This window comes from Miniopterus schreibersii (assembly GCF_964146895.1).
Source record: "Miniopterus schreibersii genome assembly, chromosome: 1".
Classification (NCBI taxonomy): domain Eukaryota; kingdom Metazoa; phylum Chordata; class Mammalia; order Chiroptera; family Miniopteridae; genus Miniopterus; species Miniopterus schreibersii.
Window position 1 is genome coordinate 57,272,634 of NC_138101.1, and position 14,500 is coordinate 57,287,133.

General features: G+C 38.4%; 1 protein-coding gene across 8 annotated transcripts in view; it reads left to right on the plus strand.

Moving 5' to 3' along the window:
• Positions 1-14,500, plus strand: part of BMPR1B (bone morphogenetic protein receptor type 1B) — a 325,971-nt gene that overhangs the window by 130,686 nt on the left and 180,785 nt on the right. The gene's annotated exons all lie outside the window — the stretch shown is intronic.

The window sequence follows — 14,500 nt, forward strand, 5'->3', positions numbered from 1 at the left end:
AGCTCTAAATGTGCTTCGTATTTTTTCATCTCTTTTAATTATTCAGAGGTAGCATTATGTTGTTTATCTTCACAGATGAGAAAATTGAAGGTTAAGAAAGTTAAGCTACTCTATAGTCACAAAGGAAGTGAGCAGAGTTGGGGTATCAGTGCAACAGGCTTATGTACTCTGAAATTTTACGTTTTGAAAGGAAAAATTGAAGTTGAAGGGATTGTTTAGATATTCTGATACATTTTTTTTTGGTGACTGGAGTCTGGCTTCCAGAGACTACTCTAGGTACATAGTAGTAGTAGATGCATAATAATTGTTGAATGAATTCTGGAGTCCGGGGTCCAGTTCTGGCATTAACACTGGATACTGAAAAATGATTGAAACTTCTTGGACTTAAGTTTCTCAGATCAAAAATAATGAATTTAGGTGTTGGAAAAACAGGATATCCACATGCAGAAGAATGAAATTGGACCCTTATCTTACATTATACACAAAAAAAATAATGACAACTCAAAATGGATTAAAGACTTAAACTGAAACTGCATAACTTCTAGAAGAAAACGTAGGGGGAAATCTTCATGACATTAATCTTGGCAGTGATTTCATGGATATGACACAAACAGCACAGGCAGCAAAAATAAAAATAAACAAGTGGGACTCATCAAATGGAAAAGCTTCTGCATAACAAAGGAAACAAACAACAGATTAAAAATGCAACCTACAGAATGGGAGAAAATGTTTGCAAACCACATATCTGATAAGAGTTAATCTCCAGAATACATATGAGACTCCAAAACTCAATAGCAAAAAAACTAATAACCTGATTTAAAAAATGGGTTAAGAACTTGAATAGACATTTCTCCAAAGAAGACATAGTGATGGCCAATAGGTATATATAAAAACAAACAAACAATGCTCAATATCACTAGTCATTGGGGAAAAACAAATAAAAACCACAGTGAGATATCACCTAACACCTATCAGGATGGCTGTTACATAAAAAAAAAAAAGACAAGTGTTGGCATGGATGTGGGGAAATCGGAACCCTTATGCAAAGTGGTACAATCACTATGGAAAACAGTATAGAGGCTGTTCAAAAAATTAAATATAGAACTAAGATATGATCCAGTCATCCCACTTCTGGGTATTTATCCAAATAATTTGAAATCAGTATTTCGAGAAGATATTAGCACACTCATGTTCATTGCAGAACTGTTCAGAATAGCCTAGCTGTGGAAAAACACTAAATGTTTATTGACAGATGAATAGTTAAAGAATGTGATATATATGTATAATAGAATACTATTCAGCCTTTAAAAAGAAGGAAATTCTGCACTATGTGATAACATGGATGAACCTTGAGGACATTATGGTGTAAGTGAAATAGCCAGTCAGAGAAAGGTAAACACTGCATGTTTTATCTTATTACATGGAGTATCTAAAATAGTTAAATTCATAGAATCAAAGAGTAGAATGGTGGTGGCCAGGGGTCGTGTGAAGAGAGAAATGGGGAATTACCAATCAACAGGCATAAAGTTTCACTTAAGCAAGATGAATAAACTCTAGAGATCTGCCATACAGTTGTGCCTATTATCAACAATACTGTATTGCACACAAAATTTGTTAAGAGGGTGGATATGTTGTATTTTTACCACAATAAAATAACATTTAAAAAAGAAAAGAAAGAAGTTTAGATTAACTGTCCTTTCAGATACAGTGGTCTTTGTTCACATGAAATCTTTTTCAGAAGCTATTTTTTGTAGAATAAATAAAATCAGACATATTCTTCTTGGAGATGTAATAGTGGGAGGAGGGAGTGGCTATAAAACCTCCTTTGCTCTGTTTGCCCCTACCCCTAGGCAGTTTGAAATGTGCTAGATTAGATGACCTTTCAGCACAAAGATACTTTGAGTTCTAGATGTCTTTGGCATGATCTTCTGAAAGTCTGGCTTACACTTGGAGAGGGCATTAGGAAAATGGACAGTATGGAGCTAAATAACATGAGTAAACTATTCTTGAGGGGGGTTGCCTTCCATACTCAGTTGTTTCCAGTTATTATGGGATTCAGTTTAAGGATGTTATATCTTCACTAGCATATGCTGTGTTGGAGACTGTGGTATTCTCTTTCATTTTTGGAAGAAGTTTCTCTTCCTTCTGAAAATACTTTTCTTTTCCCCTCCTGCCCTTAGGCATTTAAAACATTCACTTGACACATCTGTATGACTCCTGTGTGGCCACTTTAGTTACTTGTCTTCACTTTTACTGGGACAAGCAAGGTAAAGTTGGAGTTTTAGAATTACTGAAATCATCCTACCAGCTGAAATATTTCCTTGTATAATGACTTCTTGCTCCTATATTTCTAGGCAAAACTTACTGTACTCATAAATTGGAGAAAGAATATATATTTTTGCTTTACATTTTGCTTTCTCAACATTACAAAATCTCTTAAAGCAGGGACTATAAAAAAGGGCAGAGGCAAAAGTCTTCAGATATAGGATCAGAATATGTTCCAGACTTGATTGGTGGGGTGAACTAGTTGATTGCCTCCCAACATTTATTTGCCAACTTTTCTCCTACCAGCAGCCCATGGTTTCCTTCTGAGTATCTGTGAATTTTCAGGGAAGCTGACTTCACCTCCTGCAGTTTAGATCAAGACAGTCAGTGTATTTCACCCTCTGGCTCTAGTGAGGTATGCTGGTGGGTATGTGACCTTAGCCAATTCCTTAAACGGAATCACAGGGCTTTGGTTGGCATTGTAGAACAACAGTGCTTTCTTTTGTGGTGAACCTGAGCAGAGGGACTAGTTAGCCTCAGGAATTGCTGGTCCCTGTGTTGGAATAATGAGCTAAAATGGTATAGTGGAGAAATGAAATGGAACTGGGTCCTTGGTTATTTCATTGAATCACTGGATCAAGCCTTACCTGAAGCTCATACATACTTCTTAGCTTTGCAATTATGGGAGCCAATAAATCTCCTTTATGTGTAAGTTAGTTTGAATAAATCATTGCCACTGAGTGAATTTTGCCTGATATAGCAAAGCCTTTAGTACTTTTGCCTGGACCTTTCTAATTTAGTTTACTTTCCTAGAAGTAAAATCTCCTGTCTGCTTAGACCTTAGTTTCCTCACCTATTAAATGAAGAGTTTGTATTGGACTGTACAAAATATATGTTGGATTACTTTTCCCCTCTGCTTCCAACAAGTGGAACTCATGTCTGTTAGATCAGAAGTTTGTTGACCTCCCTCTGCCTATTTAGAAAAACTCTAGGAATGTGGGTTTCTCCCATACCATACATAGAATAGCAATAATGTCTTATACTTTTAGTCAATTTTACAATCTACGATCAACTCCCTCCTTTTTAATCCCAGAAATACAGGGAACCTAAGATTAATGATGCCAAATATAAGCAATCTGTCCTAGTATAAATCAATTAATTTTTCTGTTTTTTAAAAATAACATACTGGCTTCCTAACTTTAGTTAGCTATATCCTAAATGTTGTCAGTAGTTAAAATAATTATTTGAGAATAGTTCCACAGATCAGCACAAATCTTTCACCTAGTGTTAGAAAAATAACTCAGAACAGATGCCTTAAAGAAATTCTAAGTCCATGTCAAATTCAGATATAAAGAAAAGCACAAAAGCGCTCTGAAACTTGGACATCGTACTGGTGGGGGGGATTTTAGTGAGAGTTTGGAAATTCATAAGGACTTTAACCATCTCTTTAAAAAGATAAGCTAAGGAACCAAGCAGATTTCTAAAGCTGAATGGGTGGTGATGGTGGTGGTCAGGAGGTGTTGGTGGGAAATAACTTTTATTGGATTTTGCAAATGGTGACAGGCAGCAATCAGGGCTTTATAAGAATTCAGTGAATGGTAATATGCAGCAGTCCAATTTCATGTAGCAAAGATTACCTGCAAGGCACAAATTGCTTTTTCTTTTCTTTTTTTCTTTTTTTTTTTAAGATGACAGCTTTGATATGTGTGACTCAATGATGAATGACTTTATGAAATACTATTTATGAAAAATAGTTGTGCTCCTCCAGATTGCACTGCAGGGCATTTAATGTTTTTTTAATGAGCATATGTTGTACAGATTTTTCAGATTTTGTACCAAACTCTTCTTGGTTTTATCTATAAAGAAAAATTACATGATCATATTTAGGTCTTATATTGCTCTATTTTTTCTGTTATGGTTACTAACCAGACTTTAACAAAGAGCTTTCCTGTGTTCTGAAGTATTACTTAAATTAAAAATGTTTACACTTTACAATCTTAACTCAAGGCCAACCATAATATTAGCCTAGAGGAGTTTGCCCTGGAGTTCAGATGCATCTGCCATTTTGAATGGATGCTCCGGGGACCTGTCTTATTTTGTTTCTCTCAAGAACACCTTGTTAAATTTGGTGATCATGTCCAAAGTCAGCAATGCATGCTGAGTTTCATGAGTTATTTGGCTATACATTGGGTTGCATTTTTTTAAAGCTGTCACTATTTTCATTGAATCTTTTAGTGTTATATTGATTTATAGTTTGTGTGTGTGTGTGTGTGTATGAGTGTTTGTGTGTGTGATGGCTACATTTGCTTTCTGCAGTTTAAGAAATAGCTTAAAATAGTACCTTTCCATCATGTTCATAACGTGAATATCTAGTAGATAAAATTTAGAAAACAGATTACCTCAAATTAACTTACATGTTGGCTTCTAAAAAAACATGTTTAAAGCATTTCATTTTTTTTGAAACTTATTAAAAGGGTACTTTTTCCTGTGGTAGAATAATAGGAGTTACTTTAGAAAAGATCTTTCCTGTCTCAAAATTGGCCTAATATTTACTTTCTCTGCTGGAAAGTTATTTGTATGTAATCTATTCACCCAAAGTTCCTAAGTTTCACTGACAATAACTGGCAAACTCAGATCATCTGGACACAACTAGCATGAACTATGGGCTTGGTTCACAAGAAAGGGGCAGTAAAAGCTCTAATGGATAGAGCAGTTCATTCCCTCCTTGTGGGTCACTGATGAGTTGATTTGCCTCCAAACCTGCATTAACGTATTAACATTTTCTATTGAATTCAGCAAGTACTGACAGTGTTACTGTGATCAGGTCATTAGGTGCCTTGAAATGAGGAATAGCTGTGGCACAACCCCCCCCCCCCCCCCAAGTCAGCAGATTCCTAGGGGCAGAAGGCAAAAACAATACAGAAGATACAGAAGACACATGTAGGAAGCAGAGGGGACACAGGCATTCTGCGAGGGCTCACAGGACAGGGTCAGAGGCAGCTGGGGAAAAAGAAAATCATTATGAAGGAACCAACATTTGAGATTATTACTGAAGCATTGAGCAGCCCTTTTGGTGGGAGGAGATGGGGGAAGAGCTTTCAGTTGGCAGAAATGCCACGAGTAAAGACTGGGAGTTTCAGATTATTAAGCCTTAAGTAGGTTGCTCATGAAGAAAACTGGCATGTAGTTGTGTCTTAAATGCCAGGTCCAGGAGTGTTCACGTACTTTGCTAGGCAGAGGGGAATCACTGAAGGCTTGAAAAGCAGTTAGCTGGAACTGGACTTTATGGCGAGCGGTTGAAACTGCTTAGGAAGAACCGGAATGCATTCGGAAGCTGCTCAAGGAGCAGAGGGCCCAACTGCGTCGCGGAAGAGGTAATGGAAAGAAGGAGACGGATTCCTGGCACCCTGAGGATGTGGAATCCATTGTGTTTGGCAATTATTTGGATATAGAGGATGCAGGAGACTGACGTTAAAGAAAACTCCAAAGTTTTGAGGCTGTGTGTCTCTGGAATGTTGGTTGTTTCACTAACAGAAATTGGGGGGCGAGGGGAATCAGAGAAGGAGCTGTTTGTGGAGAGAAAACAGGAATCAGGTAAAATGGACTTCACGCGTGCTTTTCACCCCCATCATTCTAGATGATTATATGTGGGTTTTGTTTTTTTTAAATGTTAGCATCTGCAAGTCATTCTAATGGATATGTGAAATTCTTTTATAAGTTTCTTAGATTTGGAGTTATATGCAAAAACCTGTATTATTGTGCATAATGGCAGACCAGTTACATTAAATCTTGGCAAACTGAAAACAGTTCAGAGTTAAGACCTCATTGAATTTCTGATTTATTCTTCTCAGACAACACTGGGTGGGTCCGCCTCTTGCTGTATTGTCATGTAAATGAGGTCTCATAGTAAGATAATCGGAAAATACTGTTTGGTGAGGGTCCGATGCAATGGAAGACAGCTGGCTGGGACTGCTGACTTTGTCTTAGATATTAAACCATGTTTAGGAAGGCTTGTAAAACAGGGCCCTTTTGCTTTTGGGTCTTTGGTTCATATCAGATATTTTACATTAAGATATTTTCTCTTCAAGCACTTTCGTGTCCCAATGTTGTTTACAAATGATAAAAGGCAATTCTTTAATTCTTATCTGCTTGTAGACTTTATTGTAATGTTGAACGGGTGATATAAGGAGACAGGTGAATTAATAATAAGTACCTCCTGCACTGTAATTAATATTTAATAGTAATCAATTGAGCTTTACTAATTCACACAAAATCTATGGCATAATTTAGTGTGATGTTAAGTTTTACACTTGACATATTTTCTAAATGTTTTAGTGAGGGCTAAAGTGATTTTATTGATTCCCTTAAGATTCCTTAAAAAAATGAAACAAATGAAATGATTTGTGACACAATTCATTTACTAATTTTCGTAACACATACACTTAAAACCAACCAAAGTAAAGTCCCCTAACAATTCTGGCTTCTTGAGATTGAGGAACTTGAAACTTGGCTAAGACAATGGTTTAAAGAATTCTAAGTGCTTAATATAATGAGTGTCCCAGAGCACTTCTCTTACTTTCCACTGAGGTTTCAATTGTAGTCAAAGCCATCATAAAACATTTGTTTAGTATTGCTTTGGGGATTGTGGCATATTTTAAAACTTGGGCAGGGTCACATGAAGCAGAGAAATGTAAATTAGAAATAGTTGGTATTCTTAAGATCCATCCATGTTGCCGCAAATGGCATTATTTCATCTTTTCTATGGCTGTGTAGTATTCCATAGTATATATGCACCACATCTTTTTTATCCAGTCATCTATTGAGGGACACTTTGGCTGTTTCCATGTCTTAGCCACTGTGAGTAATGCTGCAGTGAACAACGGGGTAAATATGTCTTTATGAATAAATGGACCTTGAGAATATGCTGAGTGAAATAAGCCAGATGGAAAAAGTCAAGAACCATATGCTTTCACTCATGTGAGATATAAAACTGAAAGCAATAAGTGAACAAGCAAGACAAACAAAAACTCAGACACAGCCGACAGTATGGTGGTTACCAAAGGGAAGTGGGTGGGGGGAGATTGAAGGGTAGAGGGGCTCAAGTAAGGAGAATGGACTTTGGGTGGTAAGTAGACAATGCAGTATGCAGGTGATGTATTATAGAGTTGTACGCTTGAAACCTATATGTTTATTAACCAATGTCACCTCGATAAGTTAAATTTAAAAAAAGGAAATAGTTGGTACATTTTCTGTGTACCAGGCGCTATGCTAGAGCTGTTTTCTCTGTGCTCTCACATCATATTTGCTCCTCTACAGCTTTGTATCAGTTCTGTTATCATCTCACTGCTGAAGCTATTTTTGCACAGTTCATGGATTTCCTCTTTTGTTGCAACATCTGTTGGCCTCTTTTTAGTCCTTTTGTTGTATCTCACGATCATTTGACACTTAGGTGTCCCCGTCTCAAAACTGCCCTCTGTACTTCCCTCACGCGCTTCTCCCACCCGTGTGGATGCGTCTGTGCTTGCTTTGCAGGGCTCCCCACTCCCGCGGCCTCCTGTTGGGGCTCTCGGGAGCTCAGTCTGCGGCTTAGCCCCTGGCCCTCTCCCGGCCCGCTCAGCCCGCTTGCATGGCCTGTGTCAGGGTGAAACGCTGATGGCTCTCACATCTTTATCCCCAGAACAGGTCTACCCCCCCCCAGCAGACCCTCCTGTGCGATTTCTGCACATCTCCACTAGGATGTCAGCAGGAGCTCCGAGTTGGCCATGCCCCATGTCCCAGACTAAAGTCCCTCCCACCAGCTTGCTTCTCTTGTGTCCTCTGTATTAGCAAACTGCGCAATTACTCTGGCTGTTGCCAAAACCACAAACCTAGGAATTGTCTCTGATATCTTGATTGCTGTCTATCTCCTCAACACAAGTTTTTAAATCCTTCCTGTTTTATTTCCACAATTCTTCTCAAATATGGGCATCACTTTCTCTCTTGATGACCATGGCCTTAGTGTAGGACCCATCGTTTCTCACCTTGAATCACCATTAGTGTCCCCTCACCGGTCTCCCTGCAGTTTTGCTCCTTCCCTTCTAGTATCTGTTTTATAGTCAAAGTGAATTTACTAAAACTCCATTAGGCGGTTCCTTAGAATAAAAGGCAAAATCCTCATTATGGCACATGAAACTCTTGAATATATGCTACTGCTCAAATCTTCAGACCTTGTATTTCATCGCATGTTCTGTGATCAGCTCCCAGTGTTCTTCAGGACCTCGCTGAAGCTTCCCCTCTAGCTCAGATCTGCCCTGTTCCCTGCTGTTCCAGGTGGGCTCTCTGTCCCTCCCTGGTGCTCCTGTGGCACACTGTGTTGAACTCTAAGACAGTGTATGGCAATAACTTGTTTGTTACACTTTGAGTATTTATGGATAGGGACTGTGATGTTTTTCCACATATACTTATTACTTGTAAGTATTTAGCATAAAGCCAGCAAGTGTACAATAGCAACGTTAAATGAATTAATGAGTAACCGAACTAAGGTCAATAGAACCTACATTCTTTTCTGAAGTAGCTCACTGCCTAGTGAGATTTATAAGAACAAATAATTTTTAAAAGCCATCAACAAGCAATGATGACAAAAGTGTCATGTTTTCAATCGGAAGTGATTAAATGTTAATATCTCAAGAGACTGTCTCTTGAGGATATGTCATAATAAAGACACTGAAATGTTCATAACATTCAGCTGTGTCTTTTTGAAATGAGGCATTATTGTAACACTTAAAATATTCAGAGTACTTTAAAAAACATTTTTATCAACTCTTTAAAACTTTACCTGTCTTTTGTTTTGACAGTTTTAGGAGAACTCAACAAATGTGAGGCAGGGTGTGTTAAATTTCTGGACATTTACTTGGCTAGCTAGGAGGCATGCAGATCATTGCTTCTCTTTCCCTTTTTGAAATTACTGCAACAATTTCTATTACCTAATAAGATTGCATGTGATTCTGGCCTCTGACTCTAAGCTTTATAATTAATTCACTAATTATAAGACATGTAGTGCTTTTTTCCTCTGTCAAAAACAATTTAAGAGGACATAATGCATTTTTAAGAACTTGGGCCTATTTGATGAACTCCCAGATTTAGAAATGCCATTGTGACATAATTTTCCTCATTAAATAATGGAGCAAAAGTTTGTTGAAAAAAATTAGCGATGCCTTACACTTTTTAAAGTTATAAATAACTGTGTGTCATGGAATTTTACATTGCTTAGAATAGTCAGCACTGTGAATATTAACTCTTTGATTCTAACTCTTTAATTGGCTTTCAAATCATGACCCCAGGGCCCTAGAAATCTAAAGGATATTTAAGGAGCCTTGTGCGGAAGCTGAGCAGTAGGTAGGCAGCCTGTTGGTAAAGCTCTGTGGCTCTGCCTTGTGTCTTCCCTTCTTCAATCACATTAGCTGTTTTTATGTTTCTGGGGTTTTTTTAAAGTATATTATTTAAAGGGGGAGAACTTCTAAAATACTTTGAAAACCATTGGTTCATTTGATGCAAATATTCAAGGAAATCATTTTGTCGACAATCGAGGAAACCCATGAAAATAGAAAATGTACATTTCTTTCACTAACTACTGTTTCCATGAGTCACCTATAGTGACATCCTCAAAGACACTGGGGAGAGCTGTATATTTAAAATTTGAGGGCCCGGCCTGCGTGTCTCAGGGGTTGAGCTTCGACTAGGAAGTTGTGGTTCAATTCCCAGTCAGGGCACATGCCCAGGTTGGGGTGCTCCATCCCCAGTAGGGGGTGTGCAGGAGGCAGCCAATCAATGACTCTCATCATTGATGTTTCTATCTCTCTCTTTCCCTCTCCCTTCCTCTCTCTGAAATCAATAAAAACATTTTTAAAAAAAAAAATTAAGTGCAAGGCAAGCAAGGTGTCCTATCTCATTTGTTTTCCATCAAAGACTTTGTCACCGCATGACATTTCCATGGTCTGGTCATTAGAACCTTTGGACCAGGGCCTGACTAGGTGTGTGTGTGGGGGGAGAGTAGGCAGTGGAAATTTGGGGAATGGTGAGAAACAGAATTTGAGTGCCTCTTAAGAGGAAGGGAAAGGGCTGCTGATTTTGCCAGTGTCATGGTGTTCCCATCATAATGCTAAGTACTTTTGTGCCAGGAAGCTGAAGGCTCAGGTCAGAGTTTTATAGATTTTGGCCAAAGTCTGTTCCAGGGGAAAAGTAAATGTTTAAAGGTGCTGACCATTGCCCTAACTTTTTCTTTCTTTTGGTCCCATACTTCTCTCTCCCACCCCAAACAGGATTATCCTAGGTGTAAAATCCAGATCACTACCATAGTAACCACACAAACAGAACACAAAATAGTGCTATTTGTTTTGATTTTGTAGTGATGGAAAGAAAACTACACATAGAGATGCTTATAAGGGACAGAGACGATGGTACAGAAATGTCTATAAGAGATAGGCTGGAATGGAGGATTTCGCTTATGCCATAATTTGTAACTTAGAAGTAGAAGCTGGGGAGTAGCTGTATCTTTTTAAACACTTAAAAAAGTTGGCAATGTTGCTTGAAAATGCTATTTAAAAAAACTCACTTTCAAAATGACATTTTTTGGGGAAAATTGCAACTGTCCATTGGAATCACGGGCTTCTCTGCAGCGGAGATAGTACGGTACCCATTGCCACGTGTGAAGAAGGTTGAGGGCAGTTTATCATAAACACAGGAGTTTGTCAAATACATCCACACACACCCCTGTTTTGGCCTCAGAAGAGAAATCCCAGGGCCATAGATAAGGAAATATTGTGTATTTCCTTATCAACACATCTCTCAGATAAGTAGACATTTTATTAATGCACACATTAAGAGGAAAGAGTTGAACAGGGATTAATCATCCTTGGGCAAAGCTGGTATTGGAGGTTACCAAATTTACTGGAGTTGGTTCGAGTCGGGGGTCTGAGCAAGTGGTTGAGAATGTCACTCGGAAGGTTCTGACTCTTCCTTTATTCTACTGATGATCATACAGGAAGCATCACTGGACTCAAGCTATTGTAGTGGCTACAACTGCTTCATTTCTAATTGTAAAGGCAATCCATGTTTATAATTAGAATTGTATTTAGTTCGTCTACCCAAAGGTAACCTCTGTGTACACTTTGATGTGTTTTTTTCTTTTTTTGTATGAGTGTGCTTATTACATACAGAATATATGTAATACATTTTTATATAATGTGAATATTAGTATTAAAATTTGAATCAAATATGCATATGATTTCCTAAACTGCATTTTAGTTCATTCATTTAACAATTCTTCATTTCGTGCCTGCCATAACCTAGGGATTTTTCTATCCCATTCAACGTTCCCTGAAAGCATGGCATTTAATGACTTTTTAATATTCTATTGTATGATAATTAATTTAACTATGTCCTTATTGTTGGGCATTTACATTGTTTCAGTGTTTTGCTATTATAAATAATATTACATTATTATCTCCTCTAATTCTTTTCTGTTTCAATGTGTCAGATTATTTCCTGAAAAAAAGTCCAGTAAATGTAATTATATTTTAATAATCCTCAATTTAATGGCACTGAGTTCGTAGAAAATTAGCCAAACAATAGGGTATTCGGGAGCAAATGTAAGACATAATTACTGTGGTCACCTTTTCAGTCATCCAGCATTCTGGATGGAGTGTAAATGGCCTGGACTTTAACATCACCTTAGTGTGGATATATCAAGGTTGTAACATAGTGTGATTGCCTAATATGTAACAGGTATTTGTTATGACAGATAGTGTCATTGTACACTGAGCTATTCATTTCTCTTTACTGTTCTTGACATCTCAACACCCAATTCTTACGCATAAAACTGCTTTTAGAGCCCCCCTTATTTCTTACTCTTCTGGGTCATTGATGCTATAAAAACATTTCACTGTACCATGGCCCCACTGAACAAAAGAGGAGGGAAAATTGAAAAGAAATTCCTACCCAATGCACAGGTATTCTGTTGTCTTGTATAATAAACAAAATTTTGCTTTTATTGAATTTTGAGCTATGTACGGCATGCGGTTCTCTTACAAACACCCTGCAGTAGCTAATGGCTATAAGATAAAAGATAAGGCATAGTTCCCTTTCTCCCTCCCCTCTCTCCCCCTTCTCTGTGGGTGTGTGTGGGCGTGTGTGTGCGAGTGTGTGCATGCACACACATTCTCACATGCCAGTTTTTTTCAAATATTTGATTGGGTTCATTTCAGTCATTTGTAGCATCCACAGATATTTAGTCAGAAGTGTTTAATCTTCCCATGAAGTGCTTCAGAGACTCGTCATATGAGATCATTGGTTTCTCTGTAGTGCTAAGTCATAGCAAATTATCATCTTTTCTTAGGTTGATTTTGTAGAGTGTTAAATGCCATTTAAATTTCCCTTAGATATGAAGCCATTTATTTTTCTCGCAATCACTTAAAACAGCAAGAACTAATCAACCAGAGTTTTTCTCCCTTTTATGAATCCACCAATCTGTCCCTGACTCACGTGCATGTTTCTGCCTTTAGGTCAGTGGGAACTTTTCCCAGCCGTGTTTTCTTTTTTTCCCTTCATTCCTAATTTCTCCGAGGAACAAATGGCAGCATAGTTAAGCATTAGAAACTTGTTGCTGAAGGTGCTAACCTAAACATCAGTGCCAGGATACGACTGAGACTTAATAGACTAATTAATTTGTCTACTGCACCCCTGACCTGGGAATTTTGTACAATGGGCTGCACTCAAGGAACTGAGAGTCTGGTATCCAAAGCACAGAAATGCAACTTTGTGTGCTTTATACATCAACATGCAATTAATACTGGGTTCTTTAAGAAAATAGATTTTGAAAATGGAACTTTATTCCATCACATGTTTTGAAAGTACGACACTGCAGGGTTCTGTGTGCCTTTTTGTTTCAGTTTTCTTCTCTGACATTTTATAGCAGCTCTAAACAGAACCCTCACATTATTTGATCCCAACGTGCAGCTGACCTCCAGAGGAGCCTAATTATATAGAATACAGCAGTTTCTGAATTACCTGTTCTAATGCCGTATGTCTTCCCAGCCACAGTAACTCGTAGGAACAAATAGCAACTTGAAGCTTGAATGACATTTTAAAAAGTGTTTGCATTATGAATTCCTGACTGCGGTGTTCATGTTTCTTTCAGTAAGCAGATTAGTTTTATTTCCTCTTGCGTTCCTTTTCTCGCTTCTCCTTCACTTTGGAGACAGTTTAAATGCACTTCAAGGGCAGCGGACGTTTGATGGCCACTGAATCTGTGGCACTGGATGGAAGCTGAGTTGAATAAATCTATTCATATTGGTTTGTCAGGGTACGGGTTATGCTTCTCTCTGGGCCTTGTGAACTCACAGAGAGGTGCCAAATAAATGCTTTCCTGTTAGGATTTTCTTTAGAACAGAGTTTGTGCATTGGAAGTATTCACTGGACCACCACGGGCCTGCTGAGCATGCGGCAGGCACTGTTTTAGGCACCGCTGATGAAGCGGTGGACAAGACTGAGGGTTCCCAGCTCTGCGGAGGCTTAGGGCCCAATAGTGGAAGTCACACAAAGTACAGTAGTTACCCCTTATTCGAGGTGTCACTTTGCATGATTTCAGTTATCTGCAGTCGACCGCCGTCTAAAAATATTAAATGGAGAATTCCAGAAAGAAATAATTTATAATTTTAAATTACGTGCTGTTCTGAGTATGGTGGTGAAATATCTTGCTGCGTGCCCCCTGGGATATGAATCATCCCTTTGTCCGGAGTGTCCACGCTGTATACACTACCCACCCAATCTTTCCTGAGTAGCCATCTCATTTACCAGAGAGACCACATTCATGTACCTTTTATTCTGGCATATTATTAAAAATTGTTCTATTTTTGTTAATAATGATTATTGTTAATCTCTTAACTGTGCCTAATTTACAAATTAAACTTTATCATGGGTATATTTGTGTAGGAAAAAACACAGTATTATATATATCTTATGGCACCCCTGGGGGGGTCTTGGAACACTGCCCCTGTGGCTGAGGGGGCACTGCTGTAAACACAAAGTGTAATAATATAACTCAAGACAGAGCTGCTTGTTATGCACGCAGTGAAACGGGGTGAAGGGATAGAGAGCGACTGGAACGTGGGGGAGATGTTGCATTAGCCACAGTATCTAGGGGCGAGCTTTCAGGACGGCTGTGTTAGAGCTGAGAGAAAGGATGCCGCGGCAGCCTCCG